The sequence below is a fragment of the Notamacropus eugenii genome, chromosome 6 (genome assembly GCF_028372415.1).
Source record: "Notamacropus eugenii isolate mMacEug1 chromosome 6, mMacEug1.pri_v2, whole genome shotgun sequence".
Taxonomy (NCBI): Eukaryota; Metazoa; Chordata; class Mammalia; order Diprotodontia; family Macropodidae; genus Notamacropus; species Notamacropus eugenii.
In genome coordinates this window covers 338855108-338880790 of record NC_092877.1, presented here as the reverse complement: position 1 = coordinate 338880790, position 25683 = coordinate 338855108, and the positions used below count along the sequence as shown (strand labels likewise).

Genomic DNA, 25683 nt, shown 5'->3' with positions numbered 1-25683 from the left:
AAGGTGATGCAGAGTTCAGGATAAGAAAGTGCCTTAAGGTGTGCAAATTTTTACATATATTATTTCACTTAATCCTCACACTAACACTATGAGGTAGATGCCATTTTTAAGGAAGGTATCATTTTATTATTTTTTCATTTCATAGTATTTTATTTTTCCCAATTACTGACAATTCTGACATTCTTTTTTTGAAAGATTTTGAGTTACAAATTTTTCTCCTTGCTTTTCTTCCCTCCCCCCTTCCCAAGATAGCAAGAAATCTGACTTAAGTTATACATGTGCAATAATGTAAAAATTATTTCCACATTAGTCTTGTTGTGAAGGAAGAAACAGAGCAAAAGGAAAAAACCATGAGAAAAGAGTGAAAATCATATGCTTCGATCTGTATTCGTTGCATTTGTTATCATGATTCCTTTGGAACTGCCTTGGACCGTTGTATTACTGAGAATAACAAAGTCAATCGTAGTTGATCATCGCACAATGTTACCATTACCGTGTACAATGTTTTCCTGGTTCTGTCCATTTCACTTTGTATCAGTTCATGTAAATCTTTCCAGGTTTTTATGAAACCTGCCTGCTTATCATTTCTTATAGCACAATAGCATTCCATTACATTCATATACCACAACATGTTCTGCCAAGCCTAGAGGCCTGTATTGGGCTACCCGAGTCTTTCTTACCTGTCCAGGTCTTCGGCTGGCCACGCCGGATGCACGTATGAGAGAAAGGACGTTCCAGAGTCAAACAGGGGTTGAGCTTTATTACAGGGTTTCGGTTACAAGTGCAGGGGCTCTTCTTTCTTAGGACGAAGAGGGGGAGATTTCCTAAGAAGTCTAAGCTTAAGGGAATGGAAGTAGAAGTACAAGCGGGGAGAGAGGGGGAGGGGAGAGAGGAAAGAAAAGAAGCGGAGCCCTACTTTTCTCTTTGGCTCCACACGTGCTAAGAGCTTTTAGGCTTCCTCAGTCCTACTTAATCTTCAGCCACACAGTTTGCATCTCAATACCATGCTGTTAGGTAACTAGGTGTGCTCCAATCCGGGACGACCTCGAGGGCAGGGAGACTCCACCCATCAGGTATCTCCGGGGGAGAGGCGGAAATACCCGAAGCTAGCCGAGCTAGCTCGGTCTGACCTTCTCGAACCCCCGCTGTTCATGGAGGGCCTCGTAAGACTCTAAGATTTAGAAGTCCCACTTTTACCTGCCCGAGACTGTCCACACGGAATTGAGCTTCCAGTCCCAACAATGTTCAGCCATTTCACAATTGATGGACATCCCCTCAAATTTCTAATTCTTTGCCACCACAAAAAAGCTGCTATAAATATTTTTGTATATGTAGGCCCTTTCTCTTTTTTTTATGATGTCTTTGGGATATAGACCTAGTAATGGTATTACTGGATCCAAGGGTATGCACAGTTTGATTGCTCTTTGGGCATAGTTCCAAACTGCTCTCTAGAATGGCTGGCTCAGTTCACAATTCTACCATCAATACATTAGTGTCTCAATTTTCACACATCTTCTCCAACTAGATGCTATTTTTAAACCCAGGTCCAGATGATAAAATTGGGGCTACGGGAGTTTAAGTGACTTACTCAGAGTCAAACAGTTAGTGTCTGAAGCTAGCTTTGATCTCAGTTCCTCCCTATCCAAATCCAATACTCTATCCTCTATGCCACCTACTAGTGGAGGGACAAAGGGGCACAGGCAGATGAGAGGGCCTTCTTGAACTGATCAACTAACTATATAATTAAGACTATAAAGGGAAGAGAGTGATGCTAGGACCAGGGATGCACTGGGAGAACATTAAGGGATCAAAGGACTGGAAGTTGTGGGATAATAAGTAGGTTAAATAAGAGGAAGGCATCTTGGTGACATCATAGGGCACAGAGTGCTGTGTCTGGAGTCAAGAAATTTCATCTTTCTGAGTTCAAATCTTGACTCAGACACTGAGTAGCTGTGTGACCCTGGGCAGGTCACTTAACCCTGTTTGCCTCAGTTCTTCATCTGTAAACTGAGATGGAGAAGGAAATGGCAAACCACTCTAATATCTTCTCCAAAATAACCCCAAATGGGATCATGGCGACTTGGACTCAACTGAAAAACTACTGAACAACAACAGAAGTAAGGCAATGGAAAAGATGGAGGGCAGGGAATCATGATAAGAATCATGGAGAGAGACAAGATATAGATGACTGCGATGTATAAGGGTGGCTGAAGCAAAGCGGAGGCAGAGCTCGCAGGAGCAGAGAAGATTGATGGACCTGGATGCCAGGATGTCTGAAGGGATAGAATACTGAAGTCACCATAGAGGTGAGCAAGGAGTGGGGTGAAGAAGACTAAATCAGATGTTGTAACTCATGAATAAGGATCAAGCATGGCCTGGGGTCCAGTAGATGACTGTAACAAGCATCCAGACAAGGTGATATAATGCAGTGGAGAAGTTGCTGAATGAAAATGGTACAGGTTTGGAAACATCACTTGGAAGCAAGAAGACTGTTGACCCATCTTTTTAACCCAGTGTGCCAGGGGAATAAGAGAGAAGGAGTGACCATCCCTGGAGAAGTTGCCAAGGAACAAATTGTCTTCTGGAGAAGTTAGGTCATGACCTCCTACCTGCTTCACACTTTCTAGTTCATTGATGCTGTGCCCTCTGGGTGTCAAGTCAATTGTCCTGTCTGTTCATCTAATGAAATTGCTCTCCTGAACCCCTGGTTCAAGTTTTTCTTTGGACTTGCCCTGGGATGCTGACTTTCCTTCTGGGGCAAGTCTAAACTAGCAGCCTACTAGCTTTGAGATGTCCTCCCTGACATGGGAAGAGAGGGAGGCTGGGATAAAAACACCTTTATAGATGTTAAACATTAATATTACACAGGTGCATACATTCTCCTGACATCTGCAGGATGTTCCCCTACCTCAAACCCCTTGCCACCTAGGGAAGCAGCATTTTTAAAAAGACCAACAACTATCTCCTCCCCACATTCAGGCTCTTCTCTAGGCATTTAGTTCATTCTCTGCCCTGAAAATCTCAACCCTGGCCTCAGAGACTTGGTTATACCTCATGTCATCAGACTCCTGACTGGTAGGTCTTCAACTTGTTATTAACCACAGTAAATCATTGCCTTATGGGATGATAGATTTAGAGATAAAAGGTCATCTAGATCAATTCTCTCATTTTGAAGATAAGGAATCTGAGGCCAAGGGATATGGAGTGACTTGACCACAGTCACACAAATAAATAAGTGGAATAGCCAGGATTCAAACCCAGGTTCTCTAATACCAAATATATCAGTCTTTTCATGATTTCCTTTCCTTTCATACTTACACTTATACCCTTACATTGATGTCTTGGCTCCTTGACTTTTAGTCTGTATCCTAACATGGAGGAAAACATCATTCAATAAGAAGAGCTCCAGATCTAGTGGATTCAGATGGCTCTGGAGGAGAATTGAGGCTGGTGACCTGCACAGCCCTCCTTCACTCAAAACAAAGCCAAGTGTAAGTCAAGTCATCATTTCTCTGATGGCTTGGTCTTCTTCGGCAACGGATGAACACAATCCTCTGAGTAGATGCAGCTAGGTGAATGCTAGCTGGGTACCTCACCTCCTCCTTTCCTGACTGCCTCTCAAAAGGTAAATTTGGATGGCCAAAGTTGTCCAATTGACCTAGGTTTACTGTCTCCTTTCTCCTTTCCCCTACCCTTCCCTTTCCTTTTCTTCTCTTCCCTTCCCTTCTCTTCCCTTCCTTTCCTTTCACCTGTCCCCTGTCCTCTCCCAAAACCCTAAACCTACTACACTCTGAAACTGGGACTCCAAGGGGCCCCTGCTAAGGGCTCCTGGACCCCCCTAGCTTTAGAGTGATTATCAATAGTAACTATTGCTGGTTCTACCCATCCTGATACCATTATTTTTCTTTACCTCATTAAAGGGGCCATGCCCTGCCTACTTCTTAAACAGGCCTATTCAATGAATGGGCATTGCCTCACCCTAAGTGAGTACTTGCAAAGACCTTGACCTAAATGGCCCAAGGTCTCCCAGTGCATCCTGGGCCATCTCCAGTCATCCTGAGGAATATCAGGTCACTGGATTCAGATGGCTCTGGAGGAGAAGTGAGGCTGGTGACCTGCACAGCCCTCCTTCCTTCAAAACAAAGTCAAGTGCAAGTCATGTCATCATTTCTCTGATGGCATGGTCTTCTTTGGCAATGAAGGATGAACATGAGATCTAGTGTCAGAAAATCCATTCTTTACTTCTTATCTATATGACCTTGGGGAAGTTATTTTGCTTCTCTTTGCCTCAGTTTCCTCATCTCTAAAATGATATGGTCATAGTACATGACCATGAAAATCTCTTCCAACTCCAAGTCTGTATCCAGTGAGCTGCCCATCTTCCCATTCTAAGTGCTCACCTGACCAGCTCCACCTCCATTCTGCCTTACGTCCTAGAGTGGCCCCTCCTTCTGCCTCTCCCACAATCATCCTTGCACATGCTCAACAAGGTTAAAACGCACACTGAGGTTGAAGAAAATCACTGGCTTCAGGAATGATGTGGATTACCTGAGTTACTGGTTTGCTGTCATGTGCTGTTCAACTTGGCACAGTTCTAAAGTGTCTCTCTCACAACTTCCCCATTTCCTTCTCTATTCCAGTCTCCTGAACCTTTGGGGATTCAGAAAATATCTCTGATAAAAGTTGGCTCAGCATCTACATTTCCAAACTATCCCCAACCAAATGTGAATACTTATCTTTATTAGTTGTAACACTGCAATATCCAAGATACCTGTCACATCCAATCCCCTTTTCCTGTGGTGTCAAGTATACTTGGAATCAGGAAGCCTTTGATTTGAATCTTGAATAAAGCACTTCCTGTGTGACTCTAGGAAGTCCCTTAATCCTCAAGAGGCCTCAGCTTCCTTATCTATAAAATGCAGGGCTTGGGTTAGATGGGATTTTCCAGCTCAGGAACTATAGATCAGTAGATCCCAGGGTTGTGGAATTCTAACAAGATGATATAGTTAATACATTTGATTAACTTCAATGAGACCCATTATATTCTCCTATTATATGGCCACCACCCTAGTTCTGCCTCTCATTCCTAGACTCTTCAAGTAGCCTCCTAATTGGTCTCCCTATTTCCAGTCCTTCCTGAATCTTATCCATCCTCCACACAGCTGCCAGTCATCTATCTTCCTGAGTCACAGTTCTGACCATGTGGTTACTTTGTTTAAAAAAAAAAACCTCTTCAATGGTTCCAAAAGAAAGTTCCACTATTTAAGGCTCACTCCAAAATTTCTCCACCCTATCCCACTAGTCTTACATCCTATTGCCTCCACGTACACATTCTATACTCCAGTCAAACAGTACTAGTAACTGTTCCCCAGACTCTGCATTCTGTCTCTCTCCTCTATGCATTTACCTAGAACAGAACTTCTCAAACTTGGCCTCACCATCCTTTTATACTCTTGACTATTGAGGACCCCTCCAAAGAGTTTTTGTTTATGGAGCTTATATCTATTGATATTTACCATATGAGACATTTTAACATCATTATATTGCTTTTATAATTATATTTAATACATAATATTAAATTGTATAGTCTTATTATATATTATTTTGAAAATAGTTTTGGCCTCACAGAGCCTCTAAAAGGATCTCAGGGACTCCTGAATACTCTTAGACACACTGGCCTAGAACCTACTTTCTTTATCTCCCTTTCCCCTGGTTTCCTTAGTGGTGATGGGTTTTTTCATTCTTACCTCAAGTAATTTTAGAGGTCTCTGATTGAGCTCTCCTTTATACCTTGATCATTTCCTTTTCTGTATTATATTTTTCTGGGTTCAAGTTGATCCCTTGGAGCCTTTTTTAACTAACTGCCATTTGTTCCTATAGTCTGCATCCTCACTTTGCCCAAACATCTGCATCCACTTGAACTCAGTTTGACCTTCCTATGATGACTCCCAGTGTTCCCCTAAGCCTTGGTTATAGTTTGTTCCTCCTACCCTGGTTGTGATGCCTACAGTCCCTACAACTGCCTGGATTATCTAGAAGGCTACTTCCATCTGTAACATTCTGCTATCCTGTTGTACTTTGGATGGAGTGCAATGTTATTTTTACCAGCTTCTTTTATTTTTTGGAGTGCACTTGCCTTTAGGAAATAAAGTAATTGATACCACTCTCCATAAGTAGACATTTGGAAACTTCCATTCCTCTTAAATCCAAATATCTAGAGCTGGAAAGACTCTTAGAGGTCATCAAGTCCAATCCCATCCTTTCACATGATACAGAATCAAGAACCAGGGAGTTAGACAAGTGACTTGCCCAAGTTCTCATCAACAGTAAGTAGAAAAGCCAGTATTTGAATTCTGGTCTTCTGTCTCTAAATGTGGAATTCTTTCTACTGTACTGTGTCATCAAATTTAGATTAGTAATAGCCAAGAACTAGGTTGGCAATAAGATATTTTGGCCCTGTCATGCCACTGGGGAGAGATCCCAACAAGCAAATTACTGAACTCTTTCAAGAAGATTGTAACTTTGGCTAAATAGATAACATTTAAATTCCTTCACAATCTAATTCTAGCCTATCTTTCTAGGATTGTTACACACGCTGCCCCCCCCCCCCCCATACATTCTTCAATATCTACAGATCAACCTTCTTCCTTTGCCTCACACATAAGGCTTCATCACTCACTTCTGTGTCTTTACGTAGGCTCTCCCCCTCCCCTATGTCAGAAGTGCACTGCCTCATGCCTCCATCTCTTAGAATCCCGAGTTACCTTCAAAGCTTGACTCAAGTGACACCTCCTACATGAAGACTTTCCTGATCCCCCATAACCACCCCTGAAATGTTAAGACCAACACCCCTCCCTATTACCTTGTTTAGATTTCATAGATACTTATATGGACACAAGAGAACATAAGCTCCTTGAGGACAGGGATTACTTTGCTTTTTAAATATTTGCTTTTGTGCCCTCAGTGCCTGGCATGTAATGGGTACTTAATAAATGCATGGTATTAGCCTGTCTAGTACAACTCTCATGAAAATCTAACCTAGATATAAACAAATTAAATATCAGATGGTGCCTAAAAATTTTCATCTTCACTGTGAAGATTCAAAGCATTTTTACAAATTCCTCAGTGAGTTTTCACTCTAGGGAAGGCATATTCTGGCTGTTTAAATGTGCCAATAGCCAATGTCAAGTATATACTTGGGGAATCAGAAATGAGCCTACCATTATTACTGCTGATGCTAAAAAGAAAAAGAAAAAAAAATCCAATGGAAGAAATAGCTATAGGTAAATGAAATTCCAGGATAATCAGATTTAAATGGTTGAGTCAGGCCTTGAGGTATCTTTTAGTCTTTGATCTTATTTGCAATAGAATTACACTGAAATTACTCTAGTAAATAAGTGCCTGGACTCTTTGGTGAGATCTCTGTTTTTAGAGATTTCCTAACTGCCCCCACTCCCCATTAGATTTTAAAAATCAGGATCTGTGCCTCATCTATCTTTGCCATCCCCAGCACCCAACACAGTACCTTGCGTATGGTCAGTAATGATAAATGTTTGTCAAAATGAAATATAGCTTCCTTGGTAACTCATTCCTTGGTAACTTTGTACAGTTAAAACAAATAAACAAACTTTGTAGGTTCTTTCTGATAGCTAATCTAAACCTGTCATACCAGACTCTTAAGTCCATCCTCTCTGGTTCTCACACAAGAGAAGAACAATGGGTGTGAGCACCAGGGAGCATTGCTGCCCAGTTACATGACCCCACCTATTGATGAGGGCCAAGGTTGGCAATCCAATGCTAACCCTGACAACTATGTGCTCTACCCAACACAAAGGAAAGCTCCAAGGAAACAACAAACTCTTTATGTTTTGTAATCAGCTGTCTATCGTCAGTTCAGTACACATCTCATTAGAGTACTGGTGTGTTTTTTGTGGACTTAACCAGTTAGTTTCATGACTCAACCCCCACCGTCCCTTCCCTGTTGCACTTCAAGAGACTCTAACGGCATCATCATGGAAAAATAAAGTCAACCACACAAGCTTGACTTGATTAAATGTATTCTTTAATAATTACCAAGGGGAAAAAATGTAATATAACATCTGATTTATTATTATTATTATTATTATGCATTTATATAACACTTTAAATTTTGCAAAGGACTCATTTTTTCCTTACAACAACCCTTTGGTGAAGGTGCAATTACTGATTCCATTTTATAGATGAGGAAACAAAGGCTGAGAAGTTAAATGATGTGCTGTCACCTTTTATGGGTCCGAGTCAGGTTTTGAACTCAAACCCTCCTGATTCCAAATCCAGCTACTATACTACCCAGTTGCCTTAACTGTTCTATATTCACATCCCAAGCTCAGATCTAAGTTCTAAGTTCATATACTTACTTAGATTCAGACCTTCCCATCAACTGTCTTTACCAAGAGCTGGCAAATGTCTTCCAGTTGCTTTTCCACTTAACAGTATCTGGTTCACTATGGAACTCAGAACCTGGGGCATTGGGACTGGTCTTTGTCTATTCCTCAAGGGCAGTGACTATCAATCTTTTGATGGTGATTCCTCCTCCCAGGAGCTCCTTGTCTGGGTGCTTGGCTTTTCTTGGCTCCCCTCTGGAGCCTGCTTGTGCTCAAAAGAAAGAGCAACCTCCCTCTCCTTGCCTCTTCTCCCAATAATTTCCAACCCAGTCCTTCTTCTCTTCTGGGATCTTCTCAGGCAGAAGGTGGGTCAACACATCTAACTTTAGAATTTTTAAGGACAAGATATGCTATGGTTCATTCTCTCCTCTTTTCCCTTCTCTCATCACCACTCCCAAACAATGAAATGAGGATAAAGTTACATAGGACTTTGGATCATAGATCCAGAACTGTAAGGGACCTCAGAGGCAATTGAGGAAACTGAAGCAGAAGGAGGACACATGACTTTCTCAGAGTCACACAGTTCTTAAGTGTTTGGGATGAGATTTGAATCTAGTTCTTTCAAACTCTGGGTCCAGCATTCTATCGCCTGCCCCAATGAGTAGCAGCAAATAACTCTTAATACATTGTATCAAGTAATACAACTGAATATAACTGAAAATCATCGCTGGATCATCTTCCCTCACCTTCCTCTTCTCCAGCCTAAACCACAAAGGAAGAGGAAGGAACAAATGGAAAACTTCATTTACTTGTTTTTAACATTTCTCCTGGTGTTTTAGAAGTCAGTACAAACACTCAGCTGTCTTACCCTTCTTACAGATGGAAAGCCCAGATCTGTTCTTATTGCAAACCTTTCAAAAAGAGTCCTGAATTGTCATGTGACTCTCCAACCCAAGCCTTTCCTGTGAAGTGAGCCAGCATCTCTTAGTTTACCAAGCTGAGCTCTTTCAGAGAACTTGACCCTACACTGTATGTACCCAGAGAGTAGGTTTTCTCTGATCATGAAAGCATGAGACTGACAGGTTAACTGCAGACACTGAGATGGATGAGGGAGAAAGTAAAACTCATGAGAAATGTTCTTCTAGCTTATGGGTCTATTTGTATTTTTCTTTAATCTCTGTAGAATTAAGATATCCATGCAGTGTTAAAGAAGGAAAATTAAAATTCAACATATAAACATGTACCTCTACAAGTGATTCATTCTTACTCTTCTCCCAGTGAGGAGAAAATTATCTTACCATCCAGGATCTCCAGCTTTCTCCACAGAGAGGAATGAGAGGCTTCCTTTCACAGGGGGCCCCTTTCTGCCCTCTTACTCCCAGGATCCTCCCACTCACATACTAGCAATATAAGTGAGGAAGTATGCATGACTTACATACTTATGTTTTGGATAGGTGCATAAATCTCTTTTTAAGGAAGTCATGACCCAATGCCACCACAACAAAACTGCATTTCTGGGGTATTTGGCATTGAGGAATTGGATAACCATAGATAATAAGCAAGTATAATTTTTATCTCCTTCCCTGAGAATGAATAATGGGACCTTGCTGACTCAGGGGTGGTATTGTGTGTGAAAGGAGTGGAGTGGTCCCATCAATCAATAAATAAGCATTTTTAAGCACTTACTAATTCATTTTTCTACAGTGCTTGAAGATTTACAAAGTTCTTTCCTCACAGTAACCCTGCGAAGTAAGTAGAAAGCAAATATTACTATCCCCACTTTGCAGATGAGAAAACTAAGCTTTAGAAGATTGAAAAGTGTTATCCAGTCTTATAACAGCTAGTGAGTGGTAGATCCCTCAGCACCTGGGCCCAGATCCCCTGATGCTGGCTCTAACATACTTCTGAGAAGTAGTAACTACTTCCTAGGGCTGTTGGGAGGATCAAATGAGTTACTAGCTGTAAAGTGTTTTGTAAACCTTAAAGGACTTTAGAAATGCCAGCTATTATGCAAAGCAATTTCAAGAGGGAGAGAGAATTAACATCTAGAGGATTCAGATGGCCTGAGGTAGAAGATGCCACCAGAGTTATTCTTTGCTGGAAGCTATCCCTTTCACAGGGGGAGCCAGGTGATGCCATAGTGCACAGAGCACTGGACTTGGAATCAGGAAGATTCATCATCATGAGCTCAAATCCAGCCTCAGACACTTACTAGCTGTGTGACTCTGGGCAAGTTACTTAACCCTGTTTGCCTCAGTTTCCTCATTTGTAAAATGAGCTGGTGAAGGAACCATTACAGTATCTCTGTCAAGAAAATCCCAAATGTGGTCATGAAGAGTCAGACACAACGGAAACAACCTAACAACAATGGCCTCTGGGAGACAAATGAAGAGAGAGGACATCTATGTGGCCATAGAGTCAAGTGACTATATTCCTAACCAGTCTATGCCAGATGTGGTTGGGCTGAGGGTGGGGGAGGGGAAGGGAACACAGAATGCTACTCCCACTAAGCAAAGCTGCTGGGTGACTCCCAGATAAGTCCTTTAGCCTCATTTAACAGCTTTCTTTTCCCCCTTCAGTAAGAAAGGGTAATCAAGGCAATTGAATAGTTGGCAAACCCAAGAAGAGCACAGCTTTGAAATTGCGAAGCTGATTGAGCTGATGGTTCAGACTTGTTCATTCATTTATGAATAAATCATCTTATAACACTCATCAGATAAAACAGAACTCCTGGTCCTTGCACCAGATGCCTGGACTGGGGATATTTTTCCTGGCGCAAAAATACCTTCATGCTGGAATCAAACACACTTGGAACAGAATCAAAACACATAAGGCATTCTGAGATGAGTTGAACACACACAAAGGAAGCCCTTATTCAGTAATATACAGTGAGACCTTGGAGAGTCTCAGTGGTTTTTTTCTGTACCTTATTGAACTAATGACTGGGATAGAGCTTAAGTCTTATTTCATGGAAATGCAGAACTGGAAAAGACCTCTGAGATTCTTCCTCAAAAATGTAGAAGATATACTTGCAATCTGGCAAGGTGAGCAGACAGACATCCTGAGTGTGTGTGTGTGTGTGTGTGTGTGTGTGAGAGAGAGAGAGAGAGAGAGAGAGACAGAGAGAGAGAGAGACAGAGAGAGACAGAGAGAGACAGAGACAGAGAGACAGAGAGAGAGAGAGGGAGAGAGAATACAATTGTCTAAGAAAAAGAACCTTCCACTCTTTCCTGTCAAGATCAATGTTGAGTGGTCTTTGCACCCAGTCAGGATTCCCAGTGACCCTCCTCACCATCACAGTGAAAGAGCTCTTGAAGGAGCCCAAAAGATTGAGCTCATCACAGAAACCAAGGTTTTGGTTACAAATGTGCCCATCTTCTGGGATGAAAGTCATCCATCACAGCATAAAGGGGAGTTTCACTGGTTCCCTCCTTTCTCCCTGTTTCATCTGACATTGGCTGGTGAGAAGTATTCTATGATGGCTGTAACTAGCAATTCTAGTGCCTGGAGCAGGTTAGGGAAAGAGGCAGAAAGAAACCTCAGGGAAAGAAAGTAATTGAAGGTCCTTGAAGATGGGACTGTCCCATTTTTGTCTTCCTATCCCCAGTAACAAGCATGGTGTTTTGTACACGGTTAAGTGCTTAAGTTGATTAATGAAAAGTCATTCATGTTAGATGGAGATTTATAGGATTGTAGATTTAGAGGTGGGAGGGACTTTAAGGGGGTTGTAGTCCAACCTTTTCATTTTACAGATGAGGAAACTGAGGCCCACTGAAGTTACATAATTTGCCTAAAGTCACACAAGTAATAAATAGTAGAATGAAGATTTCTTTTAGGTCCCTTCTGGCTTTAAATCTATGATCCTAATTCAATCTAAGGTTTAATAAGTTCTTCCAGCTTTCTACAGCATACTGCAGGTAATATCCCTATGCTCCAGGGAAAGAATTAGGACCCCTATGCTCTAATCTAACTAAAAGTGTGACTTCAAGCAAGTTAGTACTCCTTTTTTACCCAGGTTTCTCATTTGGAAAATAGGAAGTTTAGTTGCTGTACCTACTCACTGGACTTTTCTGAAGATTAAATGAATAATGATTTAGCAGTATTTCTGAAGCTGTCCAAGCTCAGAGAATTATTCAGCCTATGAGCTTGGAGAGCTTTTTAAATACCACCTACCCATTGTTCAGTGACAGAGACTAAGCACAGCTGGGATTAGGGATTTATCCAGGGTCTCTCACAACTGAAAATAGTACTTCAAGATACCTAATGTCTCACTTGGAGTAGGAGAGGAGAGAATCAGTAAGGAGGCAGATGTGTACTCTTGTCTACAATAATAAGTTACATATTTACAAATACATCTGGTAATAGATTACAGGTAAAACAATTTTTTAGGAAAAAGGAAAAGATGGAATAGAGTTCTTCATTTGGATTCAAGAGTCTAAGTCTTGAAGTCTTGGATCTTCAAGACTTCCTTGGATTTCCTGAAACCCCAGGAAGATCTGAATTTGAATCCTGCCTTGGACATTTACTAACTCTGAACCTGTTCAAGTAACTTAACCTCTTTGAGACTCAGTTTCCTTATTTGTAAATTGAGGGAGTGAATCTTGATGACCTCTAACTTTCTTCTGAGTTCTAAATCTGTTACATCATGGCTCGGGAGTGAGAAATAGAAGCCAAAAGTCTGTAGACAACACAGAAGCCTCATGACTATATAGGTCATGAATATTTAAGAGATATCTAAAGTATCAGACATGGCAAACGTCGAAAAAAATGTGTGTGTGAATTTGGGTGAGTGATATTACATATATATATACATACATACACATATATGATACATACATACACTCACATATATAAGATAAATTATATGACACATATATACACACATACACATACATAAATATATATATGAAATTGGCTATATCTTAACAGAAATAAAATGACTAGCTGCCAATGTAGGGGTCATTTCCAAAATAAACTATCTGTGTGTGGTCAGCCCATTGACCTGCTAGGCTAGGGCAAAGGTAAAAATCAACAGCAAATTTCAAAGGATCATGCTGATAAGGCATGGCTGGCAATTACAACTGCAACTTGACCTAACCAAATAAGATATTGCTGAAAAAGATGGAATATGTATAAAGAAAAAGATATGATAAGGAATAGGCCTGTTTTCTACACTTCATATGAAATTATTACAATAGACACTCCCAAATCACAGAAATTGCCTCTGCCAGTAAATACTTGGTCTTCTTGTTCGGGAGTAAGACCAACCCAGGTTTCAAATATAAACTCATGTGCAAAATCTTACGTAGGGGAATGATGGCAGGTTAGAAACAGTAATACTTCATAAAACAGAAATAACAAGTAGAAGGAAAAATGCATTTACACAAAGTTTGGCATGAGATGAAATTAAGCCAGAATATACCCAGAGCATTTTAATGTCCCACTGGAAAGCAGAAAACAAATGGATAAAAGATGGATTAGATCTGGCAGCATTTCTGTAACACACTATTTTTATCATCAGTAGAACCAATCACATTTGGGCTCTCATATCTTGGTCCCCAATGTGGTATATGAAGAAGTAGAGATGACACTAAAAAAGACTAAGATTTATGTAGGAAAATCAGCTAGAGTAGATCAAGTATACACAGAGGAAAGCCATGGTGGCAAAGACATAATTTCAAAGGCATTGCCAGATCAACTCTCAAACTATCTGAAAGATATGACTGGGGAAAATGATGAATCACTATCAAAAAAGCCCACTCAAGAGGACATTAATAACTACCAAATTCCCATGGTTATTTCTCATTCTTAAAAACTCTTTATAACGATGATTTATATGCATATTGAGGCTATCCTTAGTGAAAATATCAGACGGGTATAGGTAGGTTTTCACAAACAATTTTATGCACCTATCTACATTTTTACAGTCACTCAACTGACTGCAAGATTCAAAAATCCCACTGTGTTTGTTGATTATTTTTAAAACACAGAATTTGACTAAGAGAGCAAAATAGAGCCTTTTTCTCTAACAAATATATATGTTGGTATCACTTAAAAGTCCTAAATGTGAGGAAAAAAGCGAGACAAAAGACAACAAGTTCAACATTTCCCAAAGGTGTTTGCCACTGTCATGGAGGACATCTGGTGAGGAATCCAAATCCGAAAGGGATTCCCGAGATACAAAACCCTAAATGTGGTGGCTCCACTGTCACTGATGAAGAATTTCTGTCACAGAAATGTTACCACTAGTGAAGTCCTCCAGACGCTCTTGTTTGGAGTATCCTGGGGGTTGGCAGAAAGATCACGCTGTCATCTGCAGAGTCTCCCTAATTCAATTCACAACCATTCCAAAAAACAGTTTGGCCTAACTTGACACACTGGAATAAACAAATGGATAAAGAATGCATTGGGTGTTGGGCAGCTAGAAGGCACAGTTAATAAAGTGCCAGACCTGGAGTCAGGAAGACTCCTCTTCCTGAGTTCCAATCTGACCTCAGACGCTCACTAGCTATGTGACCCTGGGCAAGTCACTTAAACCTATTGACCTTAATTTCCTCATCTGTAAAATGAGCTGGAGAAGAAAATGGCAAACCTCTCTAATATCTCTGCCAAGAAAACCCCAAATGGGGTGACAAAAAAATCAGACATGACGGAAAAAAACTTAACAACAAAAAGAATGCATATTTTCCAAAATGTAATATTCGGTCATGTGGATATTCCGTTCTTTGGTCCATCAGTACATATATCTTGGACAGATAATGCAGATGGCTAATGAGCTAGGGCCAGAACTAAGGAAGAGAAAGGGAGAGGGTTGAATTGTTTGAAAGGAAATTGCACAATGTCTTCAATGACCCCAAGCATCACCTTTAGTTTTAACGCCAGTGTTCTACCTGTTATATGGCTGTGAATTTTGGAAGACCACAATCTCTAAATGAGGGCAGCTAGGTGGCATAGTATATAAAATGCCAGGCCTGAAATCAGGAAGACTTATCTTCCTGAGTTCAAATTCAGCCTCAGATATTTACTAGCTGTGTGATCCTGGGCAAGTCACTTAATCCTGCTTGCCTCAGTTTCCTCAACTGTAAAATGAGCTGGAGAAGGAAAAGGCAAGCCACTCCAGTACATTTGCCAAGAAAACCCCAAATGGGGTCATGAAAAGTTGGATGGGACTGAAATAATTGAACAAAGCGATCTCTAAAACAGCAATACTGCTTGTTGCCCAAAGGGCACAAGGGCAGACACTTGGTGGATGTAAAGAGGCTGCCACATAACCATGCTGATTTGTCCTTAAGAAGTAATATAAAAGATTTTATCCAGGAAATGGTCAGAAAAAGATCATAGATTTAGAGCTGGAAGTATAGAGATTATCAGGTCCAAGGGCCTTACTTTCCAGGTAAGGAAGATGATGCTGGGTTCAATTTAGCCTTTGAAAAGTGACTTGCCCAGGGCCACATGGCTAGTCAGTATCTATTGACATTTGGTAATCTACAAATATAACCTTTCCAAGATTTTTCTTCATGCTTTTGGTTTTTCCTTTCACTGTGTTTTATTGTTTATGAAGTGATTTCAGTCATACTCTCCCAAATCTTTGTTGTGAGTGCCCTTTAAGCAAGTGAGTAAATTAGCAACAGGTGGGGGCAGACTATGAGTTGTCTCCAGCTCCACTTTAAAAGGCAGTTTAGACAACAGAGATGGAAAGATCACTCAAGCGAAGATGAGCTCTGAGTAATTGAGAAACCAATAAGGGGCTTGGAGAACAAATAATGGAACATTGTTTGCTCTTCTCTGAAGATGCTATACTGGGTGGCTTGGCTTTATGGTCTTTGTTACAAAGGATGATTCCATTTTAAAAGGGAAAGAGGAAAGCGGGATATTTCCAGAAGTGACTGCACGATGAAACAAAAGGCCCCAATAAAATTTTTTTTGAGGAGTTTTGTAGCAAAGGAAAACCAGGAGTCATTAAGGTTTAGAGAGGGGAGAGGCTTAGACTGGAAGAAACTAAGAAAACTTAGGAAGCAGGTTGAATAAAGGAGGAATATTTAAGAGGTAATTAACATCTGTAGAAATGGAATAAAACATTCATCATGATCCAACCAAATGCCCTTCTATTGATAATAATAGTCCATTGCCCTTATGCCCATCAAAACTTACTTTCTCTAAAGGGGGCTGTGAACATTTACTTACACACCAATCATTTATTTCATTGTTGTTTTGTCATTTTTTTTCCAGTTGTGTTGACTCTTCATGAGTCCTTTTTGGAGTTTCTTGGCAAATATACTAGAGTGGTTTGCTATTTCCTTTTCTAATTCATCCTACAGATGAGGGAACTGAGGCAAACAGCATTAAGTGATTTGCCCAGGGTCACACAACTGGTAAGTGTCTGAGGTCACATTTGAACTCAGGTCCTCCTGTCTCCAGGTCCTACTCTCTATATGTTGCACTACCTAACTGCCCATCAACGATTTATACTTTAGTGTGAATTCAAGGTAAAGTATTGTTTATTCAGGGGGGTATTTGCATTTTAAAGCTCTCTCAAATTGTAGGATGAAATGCTTTGTTTCTTCTTTTAAAAAGGAATTCCAAGCATCTGCAGTGAGGTAGTAAAGGTATTTCAGGGGTCAGGAGACCTTTCGAGCACTCCTGAAATCATCCCATTCATAAGTTCCTACACGTATCCATCAACACCACGTCCTCCCTCCAGACCTCTCATTTACCCCTCACCATACCATTAAAGTGCAGAATTCAGTGAATCCTCAAAACCGCAACTTTCGCACGATTTCCTTTAGTTCCTGGCTGTGTGGGCAGGTGGTTATTTTCATGTTGATTTACTAGACCTCTCAAGCAGTTCTGAATTCCCTCAGTTGACAAAGCTCAGATAGTCGAGTCCACAGAGGCTACATTCAATATCCCTTACGCTGACTCTAAATAGCCTTTTAAATAATATTCTTGAACATTAATCCTCTTCTTCTATCCCCTCCCATCAATCTTGTAATGAAACAGCTTTATAATCCTTACCCCTCATTTTTAATGACCACTTTATGTCTTTTTAAAATCTACAAAGTAAATCTTTTGGTGTGTAGTGAGTTCTGCCTGGAGCAATAAAAAGACACGCAATTATATTGACATGATGATGGAGAGGTGTCCTGGGTGCTGCAAACAGTGGCAGGAAATGAAATGCTGCATTACTTTTCACCGCCCCCCTTCCCCCCTCCTCCCCCCCCTCAGCACTCAGAGAGAAGTAGCTATTATTAAATTCACTAAAAGCTCATGGCCAGGGCAGTTGTTGGAATTTTTAGATACAATGTATCACACTTTCCCAAGTGTTTTCTCCAAATTGTAGCACATGAGTACATGATCTCTCCCTGTTTGCTCCCAAAGGTTCTGCCATTCTGTATATAGTCCGTTTCTATTAAGCAAGGGACCCCCACAACGCCCCCCTCCATTCCACCCTACCTCTGAAAAAAGCAGTTTTGTTTTTCCTAACAAGAACTGTATTTTTTTCCTTCTGTGATTTGACTTTGGTTTTGAACTAGATCACCCCTGATGTGTGCACAAGAGTCCACATCTCCCCCAAATGGCTTTGCTAATAGAATGATATTAAACCACGCACACTTCCAGAGTTCATTTCTTCCTTCTGCTTGGGACACCCACCCCAATATGTCAGCCTCGATGGGAGTTCCTGCTTCTTTGCTGGAAAACACTGGCTTCTCTCCCTCTCTTTTCTTCAGGACATCTTTCAGTGCTGATCAATATAATTATGACGATAATGCTTTCAGGACATTGCTGGAATTATGCAGACTCTACTTTTGACTGTCATTCATTCCATTCTTTCGCTCTTAAATTATCCCGTAGTTAATATCAGCTGGCTGGGTTTTTTTTTCCTTTCACCCTATTACAGTCAACATTTCAAAGAGCATCCTCAACATCCAAACAGCAGAAGCTCAAAGACAGTGATATTTTTCCCCAATAATAAATGCTTTCCATCCAGTAGGGGAAGAGCATTGGTCACATTTTGGTCTTTTTTTCAAGAGACTACATTGGTAGTGCTGTAATGATTTGCATTTTTGTTCCTAATTGAGTCTGCCATGGGTGCAACTCACCACTTTTGGGTGCAATTACTCACTTGTGGGAGCAATTAGATATGAATACAGCTCTTCATGTGCAGCTCATTGTGACCATACAAAAGGAGGCTGGGGAGGAAAAGCTGGCTCATCAAGGATTAAGTCTCACTTTAAACATGTGCCAGCTACAACCAGGATGAGCGGCATGGACAGGATGATGAAAATTGGGTCGTGTTTTACATGGCTAAAACATTTCTTACTCCAACTGCTGAGATGGTACTTTCAGAGGAATAAAGTTGAGTTTATTTAGTGCTTTACAAAAATAACTGAGTGCCTTTTAAGCATTCAGTTGACACTGAGCTGTGCTGACCTCAGAGCTCGACAATTGAAAGGGAGTTTGGAGGGCATCTAGGTCAGCTCTTTCACTGGACAGATAAAGGAGGCTGAGGGGTAGGAAAGCTAAGACTTGCCCAAGGTCACATCACACAGCCAGGAAGTGGTTACACAGTCATCAAAATCAAGTCCCCTGATTCTGACACTCTCTTCTATATCATGCTCCCTCCCCAGATTTGCCCTATTAATTATCATTAATAGTAATTTTAGGGTAGCTAGATGGTGTAGTGGATAGAGCACTGGAACTGGAGTCAGGCAGACTTGTCATCTTGAGACACTCACAGCTGTGGGACCCTAGGCAAGTCACTTAATCCTGTTTGCCTCAGTTTCCTCATCATTAAAATGAATTGGAGAAGAAAATGTCAAGCCACTCCAGGATCTTGGCCAAGAAAATCCTAAATGGAGTCATGAAGGGTTGGATAAGACTGAAAAATGACTCACAATAAAATATTTTACATGCATTATCTCCTCTAATCCTTGTAACAGCCTTGAGAGTTAGGTGCTACAGACATTTAGAGGAGCTGATGTTCAGAGAGGTTCACTGATTTCCTCATCATTGCACAGCTAAGAAGTATCCGAAGGATAGTTATGAGAATCAAATGAGATACTATTTGTAAAGCACTTAGTAGGATGCCTGGCACATAGTAGGCATTCTATAATTTTCTTTTTAAGCTTGAGAGGTTAAATGAACATGGTTATAGGCTCAAAGCTCTAGAGTGAAAAGGAACTTAGGAGTCATCTAGTTCAAACCCCTCATTGTATAGATGTGGAAACTGAGGCTCAGAGATGAAGCAATTTCTCAAAATCAGATACCAAGTAGCAAGTGTCAAAAGCAGGATTCAAATTCAGGTCCCTGTTTCCAAATTCAGCAATCCTTCCTCTACACCATATCCCCTATGCCATCTTTGAAACCTTTAGGGGCTAGGGTGCCATTGATCTAATCAAGCATTGTGGTTCTGACATCTTTCTCCAAAATATGTAGATGCATCTATCCCTTTAAATAATGATATGCACAGAGGATCCTCCCTCCTTCAGCCTCCATCAGTGGTACTACCCCCCCACTTCTACTTGAATGGGGTGATTCAATGGACTAGAGCAGGAAAGCCTATTACCATGACTGACTGTTAGGATCAACTCCAGCTGGCAAAGTGTAGCAGAGATTGAAAGCAATTATCTTAGGGTTGCCAGACATCCCCCATTTCTGGGATTGTCCTGTATTTGGCTGCCTTGTCTCATATTTGAGACTAGTTCCATAAAGCAGGAGGACAGCTGTGATAGCCCCCAGGGCCCTAGCTTGGTCAGTCAGCATCTAGTGAGTCAGTCAGCCTGAGGCTATCACTTCCTGCTTTCCTCTGCCCCCCAGCCAAACCTTTATCCTGTGTCCTGATGACTTACACCAGGTAACACAAGGCCAAAACACAACCACATACCCAGCCCTGCCAGGCAACAGCCCCATGAACTCAGGTGCTTTCAATACTGGAAGCGTTAACAGCAGAGAGCAGGAAGCTGTGGCTAGCTGGAGGCCAGACAGAGAAGGAAGATGGCCCAACTTGTTCCAAAGTCTGGGGCTGAGAAAGCCTGCAGCAGCACAGCTGAGGCACTGAGCAAGTCAGTGGGGAAGTTTGCCTTTTGGATCAGCTCAAGACTGTTTGAATGCCTTCTTCCTTGAACCCTTCCTGATCCTAATCATTTCTGACATTCTACCTTTTGGATACCCATGGTTCTTCATCACCCCTTCTGGGGTCTGGACTTTGGATGCACCCCTGTCTCTGGTCCTGCCTCCTCTCTCTGGTCCTGTCTCCTCTCTCTGGTCCTCTCTTGTGTCTCTGGTCCTTTCTCCTGTCTCTGCTTTTGCCTTCTGCCCCTGGTCTTATTTCCTGCCTACTGCTTAGTAATAATTGCCCTCTTGGCCTTGTTATACCACCCAGTACACCTTTTATATAATGTCCTGCCCCAGGGGGCACCAAGTGGGAGAAAAGAGAAAGCCATACATTTGTTTACTAGAAGTATTCAGATAACTGAGGCTAAAATGGAAGGTTTTGCTTGAATTGCCTAAAGTAGGGGCCTCCAATCAGCAGTTCAGGATCTTCCAGTCAATCGAAAAAACTTTGTTTGGTAGATCTCTAGGCTGGTTGTCAATATCATCTCTTTTCCCAACTTCTTGGACTTGAGTGTTTGCCAGGATTTCTAGAAGTAAGGAGAGAGAAGCTGCTAATCATGCCTCCCCCCTCCCCAAATCAACAAGCATCTATTAAGTGCTTACTTGGTGCCAGGCATGCTAATAGGCACTAAATGTATACAGACAAAAATGAGACAATCCCAGCCTCAAGAAGTTTACAGTTTGGGGTTGGGGGGAACAGCCCCAATTCCATCTATTCTAGGATATTAGTCAAGAATATCCCATCCTCTCTGGCTCAGGGACTTTGCCCTCAACATATAATCCATTTAATTTAAGGTTTGAAGAAATCAAAAGTAGCTCTTCCTAACAAAAAATCTGGGGTTGCTGCCATAGAGGACTCAATTCTTTGTTTCAAGTTCCTCAGAAAGACTGAAATTTGGATCGACCAACTGTATATGCAATTGATAAGTAATCATCTCTCTGCTTCTATCAAAATAAATATTATTTCCTGCCTTATAATTCATTTCATTTTTATTAACTATTCAGTAAGTGTTTGCTATTTAAAAGGCAACTGACTAGATTCTAGACATAAAAGCATACTGAAAGTTCAGTGGATGTACAAACTATTTTATATTCCAAAACATTTTTTGTAGTTTGTCACTCCCCTGCTCAAGAAACTTCTATAGCTGCCTCTTGAACTCTAGAATAAAACATAAATTCCTTTATTGGCATTCAAAGCCCTTCACAGTGGCTTCCACTTGCATTTTTCAAGGCTGATTAAACATTACTTTGTATTTTAAGTTTTAGCCAAGGTGACCTTCTTGCCCTTCCCATACTGGACATTCTATCTCCCTCCTCTGCCTTTGCAGAAATTGTTCCTTGGGCCTCCTCACTTGTACCTCTTGGAGGTCTCTCCAAGGCCCAGATCAAGGCCTGCCTCATTTGGAAAGGTTTTGGGATCCCTCTAATTATTAGCGTTTTTCTCCTTCCACCGTCACCATCTCTCCATTGAAATTACTTTGTAATATATATGTGTGTTTACATATATACATACAAATACACATGTATATGTGTGTTTATGTGTGTATGTATGTTTATGTATATAGTATACACATGTACACAATTTACATTTATTTTTCTGTGCGTAAGAGTTGGGGTTGATTGAGTAAATCAAATCATTCCACCCTATTTAAAATAAGTGATAATATGCTACATCCTGATACCTTGACCATGTAAAAACAGTCTAAGTCACTCAATCCATCAGAGTGTGTATGCATGTGGGAGTAGGGGGCGGATGGGAGAAGAAGGGATTCTTGATCAACTGAAGTGACATTGCACAGGAGGTGTGTTGGGATTGACTGTGAATATTTGTTAACAGCCTATGGGAGACTAGAAAACCAGGGAGTTAGTTCAGGACAATAAATTCAAGCAAGTGAAGTGGAGAGCGTTCTAGCTTAGCCCCTGAGAAGAATTCTGTGGGGGCTGAGGTAGCAGCAGAGCCCAGAGCTTCAAGCTCAGGCTCAGTTTCTCCCCCTCCCCAAGCTTGACTGGAGGTTTCCATGAACTTCAAAAGTACAGGGGTCTTGTCATCTTCTAATCCCCATTTTATCAGCAGCCTTAGATCAGCCAAGAGGAGAGTCAGCCTTGGGAGCCAAAGAAAGACCAGATGCAGATTCCCAGATCTAGGGAGAGTCCAGCAGAGAAGCTTCACCATGCCTAAGGGAAACATCAGGCAGCCTCTAGAAAGAGGATTTCTGGGAGCCAGGAGCTGTTTTTCCATGTGTGGCTTTGCCACACATGCTCTAATCCCAAGTCCATTTTTTTTCTGAATTCTGTGTGTGTTTGTGGGAAAGGCTGCCACTGTTTTTTAGGAAGAATATTTGTACCAACTATACCAGCTACACTGTAATTGTAAAAAGCCTTTCTAAATGCTAAGTCTGAATGACTGATTATCAACTAACAATCATGGTGGAAAGCAGTCAAAAGACTTTTATTGAACAGCTACTATATGCCAGGCATTGTGCTAAGTGTTGGGGATACAAAAAAAAAAAAAAACAAGGGCAAAAGTTAGTGTCTGAACTAGAAATTCACAGTCTAAAGAGGAAGACAACACACAAATGATTATGCACAAATAAACTGTGTACAGGGTGAGTTGGAAATAATCCACAGAGGAAAAGGCACTAGAATTAAAGGGGATCAGAAAAGGCTTCTTGTAAAAGGCAGAGTTTAGCTGGAACTTGAAACAAGCCAGGAAAGCTAGGAGGAGATAAGGAGAAAAAGCATTTCAGGCAAGGGACTTAATCAGTAAAAATGCTCAGAGTTGTTTGAGGAACAAGGCAGCAAGTATCACTGGATCAAAGAGTAATGGGGGGAGCAGGTATAAGATGTAGGAAGGGATGAGATTATGAAGAATTTTGAACACAAAAAAGATAACTTTATATTTGATGCTAGAGATGATAGGAAGTCACTGGAATTAATTAAGTAGGAGAAGTAACATAGTCAGACCTGGGCTTTAGGAAGATCACTTTAATAGCTGAGTTGGGGATTGACTGGAGTGGGGAGAGACTTGTGGCAGGCAGACCCACCAAAAGGCTGTTGCAATAGTGCAGGTATGAGGACCTGTACTAGGATAGTAGCAGCGTCAGAGGGAAGGAGGGGGCTTATGTGAATATGTTACAGTAGTAAATTCTATAGGCCTTGGCAACAGATCGAATATGAGGGATGGAGTTCAGGATGACACCTAGGGTTTGAACCTGGGTGACTGGGAAGATGGTAGTATCCTCAATAGTAATAGGGAAGTTAGGAATAGGGGAAGATTTGGAAGAAGAGATAACAAATTTAGTTTAGGATGTGTTGAGCTTGAGATATCTATAGAGTATCCATTTTGAGAGGTCTGACAAGCAATTCAAGATGAAAGACTAGAGATCAGCTAAGAGGTTGAGATAAGTACATTTGAGAGTCATCAGCACAGAGATGACAGCTGAATCCATGGGAGCTGATAAGATCACCAAATGAAACAGTATATGGAAAGGAGAGGAGCAAGGAGAGAGTCCTATGGGACACCCAGGGTTAATAGGTATAACTTGGATGAAAAACCAGCAAAAGAGACTAAGGAGAGGTCAGATAGGCAGGAGAACCAGGACAGTGTGGTGTCACAAAAGCCTGGAGAGAAAAGAATATCAAGGAGAAAAGGGTCACTGACAGTGTCGATGGCTCCAAAAATGAAGCACACCAGTGGGGGCTTGTGAGCTATGCCATTAAATAATGACCTAAACTCCTCTCAACTACACCTAAGTACAGGAGAAAATCATAATGTGCTGATAAGTGTTACAATTAGCTCTCTGAAAAAGTATGACGCACTTTCCAGTTTAATCAGCATTATTAACATTTTCTTCATCAGTTCAAGTCTAGACAATCAATAAAATAATAAATCAAGCCCTGATTTTTAACTTGTCAGGCTTCAAGGTATACATGCTCATGCTGAACATGTTAAAATCGACTCTCCTCAATTACAAGCTGGCTCCGGCACATTGCTGATACTGAGACATTCTTGTTCTGAAGACTTAGAGAGAACAGGCACTGGGCTGATGCCGGAAAACATGCGCTATCTGTATATATCATGTTCCTCAGCAGAAATTCTGTGAGGACAGGAACTGCTTGAGATGGATAGAAACTCACCATATGCATGCTGCATATATCCATGCATATATATGTATGGTCCTCAGATGTTTTGTGACACCACAAAATTAATTTTAATTCACTTCCATTGAAAGTGTTGGTTTCATGCAGTATTTTGAGGGATTGTTATGAAATGAAACAAGGTGTCATAACTCCAGAAAAAGTTAGCAACTACTCTTTCTGATTCTACAGTTTGCAGAACAGTGGAAAACAATGATGTCTCTTGCCTCTGATACTTGCCTTCTGTGCTTTCTCTCCCAAGGTAGGACCATAGGAGTCCCTCCCTGCCCCTCCAGAAAAGTACTCAAGGTGATGAATGAATACCTCAGATATCAGGTAACTTTATTTAACCCCACAGAAAACACTCAAGTCACCAATGATTCATCAGACTTCTTAAACAAATACCAAAATATATATATATATAAAAACCTCAGCATAATTCACAAGGAATCTGTAGAACTTCCCTCCCTCTCCATTGAATTCTGTTTTTCCACTGAGGTCCTAGAATCCTTCCGACTAAGTGCCACTCTGGTTTGGATTCCCTCCAGAAAAAAACCGAACTCAAGGTTACCATCAGGATAACAGTACAACTTTCCAATAATTCTCTCTCTCTCTCTCTCTCTCTCTCTCTCTCTCTCTCTCTCTCTCTCTGTCTGTCTGTCTCTTTCTCTCTCTCTCTCTCTCTCTCTCTCTCTCTCTCTCTCACATGCACACACACACGTGCACACACACACACACACACACACACACATCCCTACCTACATACTCCTGATGGAAAATATATTTTGAAGTTGCTAGACAAACAACCCTCTTTCCATCAAGCCTATACTGGGTAAACAATTTACCGTAATATCAAAATGGGAGGATGAGGGTAGCAAAATCTTAATCCTCCATTCATAGGTTTGGCCCCTTGCTGCTGTTCCTCTAAGTCCCAGAGGCCACATATGTGATTTTCTCCATCCAAGAAGCTTGTAACCCAAGAACTTCTCTAAAGGAATCCCCACTCTCTTGAGATTAACTATAAGATAGCTCTGTAGGCAAGCATTGCCCTATCCCAATCTCCAGTCTC

At 41.1% G+C, this 25683-nt stretch overlaps 1 long non-coding RNA gene across 2 annotated transcripts in view; it reads left to right on the top strand.

The window, feature by feature from the left end:
- LOC140510027 (uncharacterized) overlaps positions 1-24982 on the top strand; it is a 111311-nt gene extending 86329 nt beyond the window's left edge. For both annotated transcript variants that reach the window (XR_011969056.1, XR_011969055.1), the window contains one exon: positions 24877-24982. This is a non-coding gene — a long non-coding RNA (uncharacterized lncRNA). The remainder of the gene's footprint in view (positions 1-24876) is intronic.
- The last annotated feature ends 701 nt before the right edge of the window (positions 24983-25683 follow it).